The sequence below is a fragment of the Bos grunniens genome, chromosome 23 (genome assembly GCF_055505025.1).
Source record: "Bos grunniens cultivar Pamir isolate PY7600 chromosome 23, Bosgru_T2T1.0, whole genome shotgun sequence".
NCBI lineage: Eukaryota > Metazoa > Chordata > Mammalia > Artiodactyla > Bovidae > Bos > Bos grunniens.
In genome coordinates, this window is record NC_141187.1 from 52,316,173 (window position 1) to 52,331,221 (window position 15,049).

At 51.2% G+C, this 15,049-nt stretch overlaps 1 long non-coding RNA gene across 2 annotated transcripts; it reads left to right on the forward strand.

Annotated features, from left to right (window-relative positions):
- The first annotated feature begins 6,003 nt into the window (after window positions 1-6,003).
- On the forward strand, window positions 6,004-9,385 carry LOC147347852 (uncharacterized). 2 transcript variants are annotated; one of them, XR_015152635.1, is made up of 2 exons: window positions 6,004-6,103; window positions 9,083-9,385. It is a non-coding gene; the product is annotated as an uncharacterized LOC147347852 (long non-coding RNA). The 2 variants fall into 2 exon arrangements; XR_015152636.1 differs by lacking the exon at window positions 6,004-6,103 and adding an exon at window positions 8,393-8,731.
- Window positions 9,386-15,049: the final 5,664 nt, after the last annotated feature.

Below are 15,049 nucleotides of genomic sequence, written 5' to 3' on the forward strand. Positions count from 1 at the left end.
GGCTGAAAGGATGGATTTAAAATCAGTGTCACGCAAATTCAGGCCACAGGTCGGCCACGTCTCACTCAGCTCTTAACTGTTGTTAGCACTGACCCTCTGCTTGGACGAGCAAACAGGTACATGCACAAAACTCGGTTTCCTCGGGGCCTCAGACCCCCCTGTGGGCTTCTAACACGTGAACACGGCTGAGACATGCTGCTGACACACAGAGTGTGCTGGGACACGGCCTGGGAGGGTCGGGAAGGAGCTGTGGGCTTTTGCTCCCATTTCTAGATTGTTCGGTGTGTTTGGGGCCTATAGGTACGATTTTATAACAAGAATCATTCAAAATGATCAATCAAAATGCACAGTTACACAAGTTGGACATTATGTAAAGAGAGAGAAAGACCCCAGCCTTGAGATAAAAGAAGTAAATCCCGTACAAAGAAGCATGAAAGCCTCAAAGACAAACCTCCTGACGCCCATGTCTCCTCCTATGGGACCTCCACCTGTGCCAAAGCCTGAATCCAGGGCCCTGTGCCCAGGCCCAGGGTCTGCTCACCCTGCTTGGGACAAGGGCTTGGGATGCCCCCATGTCCCCCTCCAGGGCCCGGCCTCAGAGGTCAACAGCCCCGCCACGGAGGGCGTTTGGTCCAGAACAGGACACTGGGGGGAGGGACGGGGGTACGTGAGGGTTCAAGGCCTCTCTGCCTGGTGGGAAGGGATGACAGCTGAGAGATCCCCAGTTCTTCAACAGAAAGCAGCGTCAGTCCTAGATACCGACGTGGGAGAAACAAGCAGGTGAGCCCGAGGAAAGGGCGCAAAGCCGCAGGGCGTGCAGGCTGGCAGCCCCGCTCCGGGCCCTGCGTCAGCTCCCTGATTTCTGCTCCCTGCATGAGGACGGGGACGCACCAGGTAATCTGTGCTCCTGATGGCGTGCAGGGCAGCTTACCCCAAAACACTCCACAGCAGCACACTGATTGCTCTGAAGTAAAGAGACTTGAGAAACAGCTGGTGCAAAAAGCGTGCTCTGCCCTTCTTCTGCTCACCCTGAAAGCTGAAAATAAATCTCCATGTGGAAATATCGTCCCTGTACCAGGAGGTAGAGAGACATCTTTATGGCCAAAGAGGGAAACAAAAGGCTGAAAAGGCTGTACAAGGAACCAGCAAACCCTGTTTCTTCACAAACTTGCTCCCCAGGCAAAAACCCCTTGTTTTGTCAAATCTTCACACACACACAAAGCTGCCTGCCTTGTCACTTCTTGAGTCTTATATCTTCGAGGTTCACACAAAATTCAGTGGCGTTGGTTTTTTGCTATTGATTTGTCTTAGGTCAATTTAATTTCTAGACCAGCCAGGAAGAATGTAGAGGAGAGGAAACACTCCCCCCACACACATTCTCTTCCATCTTTAATATCCAATTTCTTGCTTAGTAGCTAAGTCATGTCTGATTCTTTTGTGACTCCATGGACTACAGCCTACCTGGCCCCCCGTCCATGGATTTTCCAGGCAAGAATACTGGAGTGGGTTGCCATTTCCTTCTCCAGGGGATCTTTCTGACCCAGGGCTGAAACCGTGGCTCCTGCATTGCAGAAGAATGCTTTCCACTGAGCCAGCAGGACAGGCCTTAATATCCAATACCTTAACACTAATACAGAAAAAAGCAGAGTGCACTTGTCTTCAAAGGCCACAGCGATGCTGGTGGTAGTTCTTTCTGCCCACTGACAACAGTTGCTGATGGTCATTAAAGGTGAGCGCACACCCACTCCCTGTGAAACCGCTAAACTGAAAAGGAAGGAATGAAGACGTGAGGCCCAGAGGTTTGTTCAGGGTACTCTGACGGCAGAAAATACGTCAATCGCGAGATATTGAACAGCCCACGCTGATACAGGCCCCGAAATCAGACTGGAAGCGGTGCTTCGTGCACTCCCCGGGGCACTGAGACAGAACACCAGAGGCAGCACCGTGCTCCCCAGGCAGGAACTCGGGAGGGTCCTGTACCCAGGGCTGGTGTGAATTGCTCTGATAGTTCAGGCCCTGCAGACTCAACTCAGGAAACAGTGCAAAGGAAAGTTATCAGAAACAACACAAAATGAGCATAATTAGCAAACTATGTGATAGCTGACCTGCAGAGCAGCCAGAATCAAGGAAGTAGTCTTAAAACAGGAAAAGAATGGAGCAAAACCAGCTCCAGAAATAGCTGATTAAAAGCAGCTTAGCTCTGCTGGGCTCCAAGGAACAGAGTGAGAGCTGAGCGCCAGGTCATGACTCTGCAGTCCAGCCTTCATCATTATGGCAGCGCCCCCTCCCCAAAAAGACACATGGAGAGAGAGGGGTGGAGAGCAAACCAAAACACCCTTTTTCAAACAGAAACGTGAACAGGTTGAGAACCATTCGTTTCCAATACTGACAAAGTAAGACAGGGATTCTTCTCACCCTGTGCAAGTGACGCTATAAAGTGCTGCCCCAGTGTTTCCAGTGTAATTAAGAATTGCTGTTGCTGTTCAGTCATAAGTCGTGTCCGACTCTTTGATGACCCCGTGGGCTACAGCCTGCCAGGCTCCTCTGTCCATGGGATTCTTCAGGCAGGAATACTGGAGTGGGTTGCCTCCTCCAGGGGATCTTCTGGACCCAGAGATCAAACCTGAGTTTCCTGCACTGGCAGGTGGATTCTTTCACACTGAGCCACCTGGGAAGCCTCAAATACATTTCAAAGTGCAGAGAACAGCACAGCGTCTATGAAATGCATTTCTGCAGCTGTGCTCAAGTCAAGTGCAAAGAAAGGTATTCGTGAAAGTGAAGGTGAATGTCGCTCAGTCATGTCCGACTCTCTCGACCCCATGGACTATACAGTCCATGGAATTCTCCAGGCCAGAATACTGGAGTGGGTAGCCTTTCCCTTCCCCAGGGGATCTTTCCAACCCAGGGATCGAACCCAGGTCTCCCACATTGCAGGCGGATTCTTTACCAGCTGAGCCACAAGGAGGCCCAAGAATCCTGGAGTGGGTAGTCTATCCATTCTCCAAGGGATCTTACAGACCCAGGAATCGAACCAGGGTCTCTTGCATCGCAGGCAGATTCTTTACCAACTGAGCTATCAGGAAAGCTCATTATCACCTTTAGGGAAGGTATACGAAGATATAACAAAGATAAGATAGTCCCATGGACTTCCCTAGTTGCTCAGTTGGTAGAGAATCTGCCTGCAATGTAGGAGACCCCACTTTGATCCCTGGGTCGGAAAGCTGTGCTGGAGAAGGGATAGGCTACCCACTTCAGTATTCTTGGGCTTCCCTTGGTTCAGCTGGTAAGGAATCCGCCTGCTTATTAACAGTCTCACGACTTGGTGAGACTGTTAATGAGATATTTCAGATGAGATGAGATATTTCAATTAGCTTAGATAGATAATGAAATTGGACTTCCCTGGTGGCTCAGATGGTAAAGAATCCTCCTGCAGTGCAGGAGCTCCAGGTTCGAGCCATGGGTGGGGAAGATCCCCATTAAGGGGCAGCTCTTCTCCATTCAATGCACATGCCAGTAAGAAGCATACACATTTCACAGGACCCCAAGAGAGCGCAGGGGCCAGGATCCACACTCACAGCGTCGTGACGTCCGCCGCTCCACCTGGTCCGAAAGGAAACCCAGCCCGGTGCCAGCCCCCGCCCAGCCCACTGCCTTCTGCCTCGGGCAGGCCGGTGCCACGGCCCCACCGCCCCACACGTACCAAGCACGGTAGGAACAGGCTGGGCAGGGATGGAGGCGCTGGGGCCCAAATACCTGGGCTGGAGGGGCGGGGCTGAGCGGACGACGGGAGATGTGGGCAGAGCGGGAGGGGCTGGGCTGACCCAGCCATGCTGGAGGGCGGGGCAACAGCCCTGCACGGGGAGCAACAGCATCTTCCTACCCTGCAGCCCCACTAGGTAGCAGAGCTGGAAACCCCACGCTCTATGGATTGGAAGCTGATTGTATGGAAGACTGTATCTGGTCACAAAGAGGCGAGGGATAAAACTCATCAAACACGCTCTTCCTCTTCTGTGGTTTCAGAGGGACGGGAAAGAGGTTTTGTCTCTGTGCAGTGGGTGGCAGCTCTGATGGGCAGGTAACCAGCCCAATGGGGTCAGAAGGATGGAGATAGTGATGCAGTGGGGCTTGGGCTGGGCTCCCCGGGTGACAGAGGAGCCGAGCCCGAGGGAGGGGTGAGGTCCAGGGGCGGCTGGAGGAGGAACAACCAGGCGGAGTCACTGGTGGGAAAGGGCTCCCGCTCCCAGGAGGTACACTCAGGCCCGGGCAGAGGGTGTGGGCCGGGGAGCGCCCAAGGTGAGGCAGGCGGGCTGGAAGGATTGAGCAGGGCTGGACTGGAAAGAACCTGGAGGCTCTTCTGAAGAATTGGGGTTTTATCCATCAGTCATGGCCCTGTGGTGTCGGAAAAGACTCTTGAGAGTCCCTTGAACTGCAAGGAAATCAACCCAGACAATCCTAAAGGAAGTAAATCCTGAATATTCATTGGAAGGACTGAGGCTGAAGCTGAAGCTCTAATACTTTAGTCACCTGATGTGAAGAGCTGACTCATTGGAAAAGACCCTGATGCTGGGAAAGATTGCAGGCAGGAGGAGAAGGGGACGACAGAGGATGAGATGGTTGGATTCATCATTGACTCAATGGACATGAGTTTGAGCAAGCTCCGGGAGATGGTGTGCTGCAGTCCACGGGGTTGCAAAAAGTCAGACACGACTGAGGAACTGAACAAGAACATTGGGAACCATTGTAAGATTGAAACTGGACGAGTAACGTGATTCCTTCATTCATCCATATCCTCCCCTCCTTCCTTCCTGTTTCCTTTCTGACTCTAGCACCGGCCCTCAGGATGGACTGGGTGCAGGGGGAGAGGACCCAGGGGCCCTTAGGACTCGGCTCTGGGGACCAGGGCACAGCCAGGCGGGCCTGAGCCTGGGCAGTGCAGCAGTGACGGGATGCTGCCCAGAGCTGATGAGGGTGGGCATCACAGGATGTGAGAACCAGGTGGACCGGGGGCAAGGGGCCAGGAAAGGAGTGGAGATGCAGGTGCCAGTTACTAGTGTAACTCAGGTATCTGTACTCATCGTGATGTGATTAAGTGAAAGAGAGCCTCCCGGGGAAGGGGAGGGTCAGGGGTGTAACATAGCATTGCTGTGCTCAGTCGTCAGTCGTGCCGGACTCCTTGAGACCCTGTGGACTGTCGCCCACCATGGACTGAAAATCCACCCGTAGGATTTTCATTTCCTGCTCCAGGGGAGCTTGCTGACCCAGGGATCAAACCCGCATCTCCTGTCAAAGAGGACTCATGGTGCTTGCAGAGCATTAAGTGAAGGTGTCCAGGAGACAAGTAGAAACAGAGCAGGATATGGGACGTGGGTGCAGGAGCCGCATGCGGGATTCACCGGCCCAGCTGCGCCTGTGTGTCAGAGTCATAGCTGAGGACAGAAGCTGAGGTCCCGCCAGAGTGAGAGTGAAAGTCACTCAGTCGTGTCCGACTCTGCGACCCATGGACTGTGTGGTTCATGTTTAGAATTCTGCAGGCCAGGATGCTGGAGTGGGTAGCCTTTCCCTTCTACACGAGATCTTCCTGACCTAGGGATCGAACCTGGGTATCTGCCATCGCAGGCCAATTCTTTACCATCTGAGCCACCAGAGAAGACCCAAAGAGATACATAGGGGGCATGAACTCCTTCTAACAATCAGTTAAAACTCAAAAGATTTTGAAATGTTATCTTTTCCAACTAAATTTTCCTTATGTGCTTACTTTTAAGAACGTAGCATTGTATCTGAAAAATATTTCCCTGTCTGGTTGAATCTGAAGGATCCTGACAAAAAAAAGAAAAAAAGAAAAACAGGGCATTGAACTTCCCGACCCAGGATGCAGTGAGTAGAACCATAGTGTCAGTGCAATCAACACTTACAAGAGGTCTTCTGGAAGCTATTTCAGAAGTTTCCCAACACTGTCCAGAAGAGAGGAGGTTTCCACGTTTTTCAAAGGCTTTATTTCATGATCTGACTTTCAGCTCTAGAGAAGAAACAGAGTTGGTTCTGGCAAGCGCACCCCAACAGGTCTGGGTCACCCGTCAGAGCACCATCTCCCACCACCACCAAGGTCAGTCCCTCTTGGCCTCCTAACTCTCAGCCCAGTGAGTCCTGTCCGGGTATTGTTAGCAAAAGACCGTGCCTGCTGCTCTGCCTGCGGGCACTCAGATGCCATTTCTCAGCAGCCTACAAAGAGCAATGCTGAGCACGGCCCTGTTCTGCAAAGGTTTCTGGAACTTTGAAGGCCTTTCTCCCTCTAAACTTGGTTTTTCCTTAACTTTGAAGACCTTTCTCCCCCTAAACTTGGTTTTGCCTTAACTTTCAAGACCTTTCTCCCTCTAAACTTGGTTTTGCCTTAACTTTGAAGACCTTTCTCCCCCTAAACTTGTTTTTTCCTTAACTTTGAAGACCTTTCTCCCTCTAAACTTGGTTTTTCCTTAACTTTGAAGGCCTTTCTCCCTCTAAACTTGTTTATTCCTTAACTTTGAAGACCTTTCTCCACCAAAATTGATTTTTCCTTAACTTTGAAGACCTTTCTCCCTCTAAACTTGGTTTTTCCTTAACTTTGAAGACCTTTCTCCCCCTAATCTTGGTTTTGCCTTAACTTTGAAGAACTTTCTCCCTCTAAACTTGGTTTTGCCTTAACTTTGAAGACCTTTCTCCCTCTAAACTTGTTTATTCCTTAACTTTGAAGACCTTTCTCCCTCCAAACTTGATTTTTCCTTAACTTTGAAGACCTTTCTCCCTCTACACTTGGTTTTTTCTTAACTTTGAAGACCTTTCTCCTTCTAAACTTGGTTTTTCCTTAACTTTGAAGACCTTTCTCCCCCTAAACTTGTTTATTCCTTAATTTTGAAGACCTTTCTCCCTCTACACTTGGTTTTTTCTTAACTGTGAAGAACTTTCTCCCCCTAAACTTGGTTTTGCCTTAACTTTGAAGACCTTTCTCCCTCTACACTTGGTTTTTCCTTAACTTTGAAGTCCTTTTTCCCTCTAAACTTGTTTATTCCGTAACTTTGAACACCTTTATCCATCTACACTTGTTTTTTCCTTAAATTTGAAGACCTTTCTCCCTCTAAACTTGGTTTTTTCCTTAATTTTGAAGACCTTTATCCTTCTAAACTTGGTTTTTCCTTACCTTGGAAGACTTTTATCCCTCTCAACTTGGGTTTTCCTCAATTTTGAAGACCTTTATCCTTCTAAACTTGGTTTTTCCTTACCTTGGAAGACTTTTATCCCTCTCAACTTGGTTTTTCCTTCATTTTGAAGACCTTTCTCCCTCTAACTTCTTTCTTCTGTAACTTTGAAGACCTTTGTCTCTCTAAACTTTTTCTTCCTTAACTTTGAAGAACTTTCTCCTGCTAAACTTGTTTCCTCCATGAGTGGTCCACCCTTGCTTAATGAAGATTGTTACCTCAAGTAGCAGGGAAGTCTCAGCCTCTCCCATGAATGTGGCACTGGGCTGGGCGCTGGGCACCTGGCTGAGGACACAACCTCCGACCTGAGGTGCCTTACAGGTGATGAGAACACCAGAAGTGCTCAGAGGTATTTCCTAGATCTTATGAGAAAACATCCAGATGGTGGCAGCCACACACAAATTCCCCAAGAAAGTCCCCGACAGACACTTCACTCCAGACGGACTTTATGGAGGAGCTTCTGTGTTCCCCACTAGGTAACCAGCCTTAGGACAGCCTCATTCTCCTTGACTTGATTTTGTGTCCGTACCATCAACTGCAGTGACTGGACTGATTTCTAAAGGGATGGTGAGGCTTCCTGAAGGATGCGATTATGCACAAATGTTAAAGCTCTTCAGCCAGACGCAGAGGGAAACAGCATTTTAGATCTGGGTCTTCCCGGTGATGTCAGAGAACAGGTCCTCTGAGAATGACCTGGGAGGTCCCGGGAGGTGGCCATTGGGGGATGGGGGCATGTGTTCAGGAGGGGATTGAGGAGAAGTCGGTGGCAGGAAGGAGCCTTGAAATCCAAGTCAGCCAGATCGGGAAGGGCCTGCACCCAGCACACGGAACCCAGAGAAGGGCGCCCGGTGGTTCCGGGTTTCCGCACATAAAGTGCTGGGCAGTCGGCTCCCCTGCTCCCTGCAGCCCTGTCCTCAAGTGTTTTAGCTTCTGTAAAGAAACAAGAGGTGGCCAGGAGGAGGGGACCCGAGCCCAGGAAGGTGTCCCAGTGTTTGGCAACACTGAAAGACAGATCAGGCTGATGGATAAAAACGAACGTTGATTAACCAGGAGATTCCTGGATCCCGAGGCTGACCCAGCACCACCCCCAGTGAGGTCAAGCCCCCGAAATGGCACCAGGAGCTGAGAGGAAGGATGTGTGAGTCACAGAGGTGCTCTTGGCTCTGCAGCCCAGTCAGAGGGCCGGGACCCCTCCTCTGGCTCACTAATCTCCCCACCCCCACCACGCTGCGTGTCACATGGCAGAAAAGCGGAACTTCAAGTATGGCCGTTCGGAGGGTTTTTTCCAGACCAAGGAATTTTATGAAAACTACACAGATTGAAAGCTTCAGTTTCACAAGAGGCTTCTCTCTAAAAACCCTGTTCAGTCCTAATGTGGATTTATGACACAGAGGAAAGGACCAGGTTGGACCTAAAGAGACACTTAAGAAGCAAGTCAAATGATAGGGGTAAAATTCCCTGAGACTCAGAACTGAAGCAATCGCAGTGTGCCTCAGAAAGAGGTGAGAGGTCCTGGGTGGGCGGTGAGGGTGGCGGTGACCTGCCCAGGAGCGGAGAGCTGGGAAGGGAGGACCCAGGGTGGTCCTCCTACAGGACAGCGGGAACAGGGAGTCGGGGGGACGCACAGGCTGGGCTGCATGGGGTGGGTGTATTGGGAGTGACGCCAGGGAGGGGGCTGCAGAAACAAGAAAGGAGGCAGACATAATTCAGAAGCAATATTAAAATGCAAGATCAGAGTCAGACGGGTATCTCTCAGCCCGCGTTTAAGACATGTGCTAGCGTTGCTGGTATTTCCTTTTCACGAATGTCTGAACCTGACTTCCTGACAGCATTTACACCTATTTGCTCCACAGAGTTGGTGGGCAGTTTCCAGAAGACACTGCGTGTCACGTTCGTTAACTTCAGTGAGAAGTGATGGGAAGCTTGGTAAACATCTGCCTCCACCACTGTTGATGGGAAATACCACCACTGACTTTGCACGACACCCACTAGGCCCCCGAAGAGAAACCTCCAGACACACCGCTGTGCTGGAGATGTGGTGGGTTCCGACGTGAAAGGGGCCCGATTCCGTGTCCGGCCAGCATTGCTCACAGGCAGCACGGCTGACGAGTGGGGTCAGATGACCGTTCCTGACGTGGCTCCTGTGCTCCTCCACTAGAGGCTGCGCCTCCCTCCATTATGACAACAAAAATACCTCCGGGCGCACCACCTGTCTTCAAGGGGGGACAGTGCCCACCAGCTGATAATGGTGTCACAGACTCGTTCAGCCCAGGAGGGCATAAGTCATGATAACCGGAGGAAGACAGGAAAAATCTCTTTGGGACTGAATCTAACCTGGCCTGGGGAATACAGGGAAGAGCATATGTAGAAATGAAAGTGAAAATGGTTCACCAGCAACTTCATAGAATTTTCCAGACCCAGCGGAGACTCTGTCACAATGAGAGTATAGGTGATTCCTGTATCCCCCACCACCCCGACCCCCACCCTGGCCAGAGATTACCTGCTCCATGAGCAGAACCAGGACCCCGGGGAACCCCAGTTGGGTTCCCTGGATGCACCTCAGGTGAATGTGCACACACCCTGGCACTGACTGCTGTTGTTGATCATATTACATGTGAATTATACACAGGATATCGAGCATATGTTAACATCGTGCATATGGCGAGGTTCCATGACACATTCACCCTGATTTGTGGTGATCGGTTATCGGAAACCAAGACACCTGATTACTCACAAGCAGCCAGTCGTGGCTGCCCGGGCTCATAACCGGTGACTCTGGGCATCAGGCCCTGGTGGGCGAGAGCCCCTTTCCCTGTGCACCAGCCGCCAACACTTCTCTGAGCCGGAACCACGCACACTCAGCTCTTAGAACCTCACAGCTTCAGAGCCACATGCCCGGGACAGGGCAGGTGTGACCCAGCTGTAAGCAGGGGGAGATGTGGCTGAGGAAGCAGGTGAGTCTGAGCCGAGAACCGCAGAGAGCCCCGACTGCTGCTGGCTCGCCTTCGGGTTGCTGTCTGCCCTACCATCCGGGACAGAGTTCTGCAGATAAAGAGCGCAGTTCTCCGCAAAGAAGAGCCATATTTAAATCCCCATGTCCTGAATTGGTTTGCCAGAAGTTTTACCTTCATTTTCCTTTCGAAGGATTCCTTAACAAGGAAAATCCCATGTTCTGTTCAGCTCAGCCCCTCAGTCATGGCCAACTCTTTGTGACCGCATGGACTGCAGCATTCCAGGCCTCCCTGTCCATCACAAACTCCTGGAGCTTGCTCAAACTCATCGAGTCGGTGCAACCATCTCATCCTCTGTCACCCCCTTCTCCTCCAGCCCTCAGTCTTTCCCAGCATCAGGGTCTTGTCCAATGAGTCAGGTTTTTGCATCTGGTGGCCAAAGTATTGGAGCTTCAGGTTCAACATCAGTCCTTCCAATATTCAGGACTGATTTCCTTTAGGATTGATGGGTTTGATCTCCTTGCAGTTAAGGGACTTTCGAGAGTCTTCTACAACACCACAGTTCAAAAGCATCAATTCTGTGATGCTCAGTCTTCTTTATGATCCAACTGTCCTATCCATATATGACTAATGGAAAAACCATAGCTTTCCCTATATGAACCTTTGTCAGCAAAGAACGTCTTGCTTCTTAATATGCTGTCTAGGTTAGACAAAAGTTTTCATCCACGGAGCAAGCGTCTTAATTTCACAGCTGCAGTCACCATCTGCAGTGATTTTGGAGCCCAAGAAAATGAAGTCTCTCACAGCTCCATTGTTTTCCCACCTATTTGCCATGAAGTGATGGGACCAGAGGCCATGATCTTCCCTTTTTGAATGCTGAGTTTTCAGTCAAATTCTCCTTCTTCTCTTTCACTTTCATCAAAGGCTCTTTAGTTCCTCCTCGCTTTCTGCCATAAGGGTGGCGTCATCTGCATATCTGAGGTTATTGATATTTCTCCCGGCAATCTGGATTCCAGCTTGTTACACACAAATAAACAGGTTTAATTGTCAATAGATTCCTTGACTTAATTTCAGCATGCAGGTATAAAAAGAAAAGAAATAGAAACCATAGAGAGAAGTGACAGCACTCACATCACCGAGGTGGGTTCCCAGCCGACCTCCAGACTGGAGTTTCCCTGGGAAATGCCGAATGAGGTCGGTCTGGACCCCCAGCTAGGAAAGGATCCCGGGCTGTTGAGACTTCACACTGCACTTATGGGGGCTGCCATTTATAATCCCAGGCTGCACATTGATATCATCATCGGCTCAGTGAAAAAAACGCAGCTCCGGTTTTTTCTTTAACTGTGACAATGCTGTTTGTTTCACCTTGTGAGTCAGAAGATTCCTTAGACTGGCGCCTAACATCAGGAGCTAAGAAATTCCAAGGCCCATGCACTTTCGTATGTAAAGTGCCCCTTGACTTGCTGGTAACGATTGTCATGCTTGCAGGCAGGTATGAGGGACAGCAGGGTCCAGGGTCTGAAGTCGGTCAGAGGTATGCTGCCCTTTTCCTGAAGCCTGAACCAGGCTACCTCCACTTTAATTTAAACTCGGGAGATTGTGGAAGAAAGGGAGGACAGATTTTGGCAAGAATGTGAGTGGGATCGCACAGGATTTGTTCTTTTGGACGGGTGTGTTTCACTTGGCGTCACATCCCCAAGGGTCATCCGTGTCAGAGCCTGTGTCCGGCTCACCTTCCTCTTAAAGGCGGGTGCATCTCCGTTGTGTGGAGACTACACTCTGTTACCGTTTGTCTCGGATGGACAGGTGGGAGGCCTGCACGCCTGGCTGCTGCGAATAACGCTGCTGCAGACACGGGGCTGCGAGTATCTGTCTGAGACCCTGCTCTCAGTTCTTCTGGGGACACACCCAGAGGTGGAACTGGGCCTCATGCGGGCCTTCTGTGTCGAGGCTGTGAGGAATGGCCATATTGTTTCAGCCCCATTTTCACAAGCAGATGATCATCATGGGATCTTTCCTCCAGATTCCCAGTGGATGGCAAAGCGCTTGGCTCTGCGGTCCTGAGACCACTCCATGAAGCCGGGGAAGGGCCATCTGTGCCTCTGGGGGCACCTGAGGACAAAAGCAGGGCTGGGTGGGTAAGACGGGAACGGGGGTGTGACTGTGTCAACCGGCACCTCTCTGCTCGAGGCTTTATCTTACTTGCTTTGCTCAGTCGCTAATTTGTGACCAACTCTGCGACCCCGTGGACTGTAGCCCACCAGGCTCCTCTGTCCACAGGGTTTCCCAGGCAAGAATCCTGGAGGGGTAGCCATTTCCTCCTCCAGGGGATCTTCCCGACCCAGGGATCAACCCTTCATCTGCTGCACTGGCAGGCGGATACTTCACCGGAGAAGCCCACAGGAACGCTGAGGGTGAGCCCAAGGCCAGAGGGACACTGACACGAGGACGCTGGCTCAGAAGAGGAAGATGACTGTTCCTGCCAGGAGCCGGGAACATGCTACCTGCACCTTGACCTCAGATAACCAAGGAAAGTTGCAAATAGAGGCAGGGCGAGCTGCCAGGACCATCCGCGTCCTCCTTCCGGTAGGCTGTGAGTGAGTGGTGGAACTACAGGGCTGGGCATTGCAGGCGCTAAAGCAGACAGCCACCATTTTCCGGGCGATTTCTGAGGTTTGAACACAGAGAGAGGAAGGGACGGGGGAGACTGTGCCCTGCTGCCGGAGGTGGGGGAAGGGAAGGGTTCTGTGCAGCCTGAGTCCACAGGCCTCTGGAGGAAAGCGCCTCTTCCTTAGGGGACCTCAGTCACGTTCAACTGACTGGACCAGGCCCACCCACGTGCTGGCGGCCAGTCTGCCTTACTCAAAGTCGACTCATTTAATCCTCATCTCCTGTAAAAGCTACCTTCACAGAAACATCTTGATTGGTGTTAGACCAGTTAACTGGTCCTCTGGCCCAGTCAAGGCGACAGACAAAGTTAATGGTCGCGCTGGGCTGCCTCGTTTTTCCCGTGCTCACGTGTGGATGGGAGAGCTGGACCGTAAAGAAAGCTGAGTGCCGACGAATTGATGCTTTTGAACTGTGGTGTGGAGAAGACTCTTGAGAGTCCTTTGGACTGCAAGGAGATCCAACCATTCCATCCGAAAGGAAATCAGTCCTGAATGTTCATGGAAGGACTGATGCTGAAGCTGAAACTCCAATACTTTGGCCACCTGATGCGAAGAGCTGACTCACTGAAAAAGACCCAGATGGTGGGAAAGTTTGAAGGCAGGAGGAGAAGAGAAGGCAGAGGATGAGATGTTTGGATGGCATCACCGACTCGATGGACATGAGTTTAAGTAAACTCCGGGAGTTGGTGATGGACAGGGGGGCCTGGCGTGCTGCAGTCCATGGGCTTGCAAAGAATAAGACACGGCTGAGCGACTGAAATGACCTGAACTGGGCTACTTCTTTCTCTCATGGAAACACATGCTGTGTGGAGTTCAAAAGCCAACTATGGAAATATCCCGACCAAAATGTGTATATATTTTAATGTGGAAACAGTGGATTGAGAAGATCTTTCATTTCTCAGGATTTGCTTTGAGCTTACCTGCTACTCAACATCTGAAAAAAAGACTATTTTTCTCCATAAAAGGTACTATAGTCCACGGCAGGACTGGCTCCGTAATTTGCAGGGTCTGGAGCAAAATGAGAATGCAGGACCCTCTGCTCAAAAGCTATAAAGGATCTGAAGACAATGAAAGCAGAGCACTGAGCCGGGGGTCCTTCTGGGGGGCTCAGGGAGGCCCACCAGCCACTCCTCCTTGAAGCCGAGCTGGTCACAGACAAGATCAATTGGGAGGAAAGTAAGTGAGAGTGAGAAGGCTCGGCCACGTCTGTCTCTGCGACCCTGAGTCCGTGGGATTCTCTAGGCCGGAATCCTGGAGTGGGGAGCCAGTATCTCCCGGGGACCTTCCCAAACCAGGGATCGAAGCCCGATCTCCCGCACTGCAGGCGATTCTTCCCCGTCTGAGCCACCAGGGAAGGACTATGACGAGGACAGGAATTCCAAGTTTATTGATCACAAACGCACGGAAGATTCTAAGGCGATTTTATTTAAAAATTTTAATAAGATCATATTGAAAAATACAGTTTTGCAGAAACTGCCAATGACATTTAACGCAGTAGATCCAGCTAAGAAAGAGATGCGCAGAGGCCAAGCTGTGTGACAGGTTCTGTAACACACAGGCCTACTGTGTCCATAGTCACAGCTTCCCACTGACGGCCTGGTGGGGACGAAGGACAGACGCCTCAGACCCTGGAGGGACAGACAGCTCATTTCAGGTGACAGTGGTCCAGGCTGGGGCGAGGGGGGCGCTGACGCCGCTGGCCCACCCGCCGCTGCTCCCAAGGGCAGCGTCTCTGCAGCCTGTCTCTCCTCACGGTCAGGTGCTGACTTGGGAGCATCAGAGACAGCGGACTAGAGACAGGCTGAGAATGTTGGTCACACCATTAGGTTAGAGGGAGCCCAGCTTCTGATGACACCACAGGGAAGCCAGTGGACATCGCATCGCTCTCTACCCAAACCTCAGCATTGGCTTGGCGTGGGCCCCACGTCTCAGCAGGGAACATGGGCAGCTGCAGAAAGCTTCATGCAGTTCAGTTGCTCAGTCGAGTCCGACTCTTTGTGACCCCATGAATCGCAGCACGCCAGGCCTCCCTGTCCATCACCAGCTCCCGGGGTTTACTCAAACTCATGTCCATCGAGTCAGTGATGGCATCCAACCTTCTCATCCTCTGTCATCCCCTTCTCTTCCTGCCTTCAATCTTTCCCAGCATCAAGGCCTTTTCAAATGAGTCAGTTCTTCGCATCATGTGGCCAAAGTATTG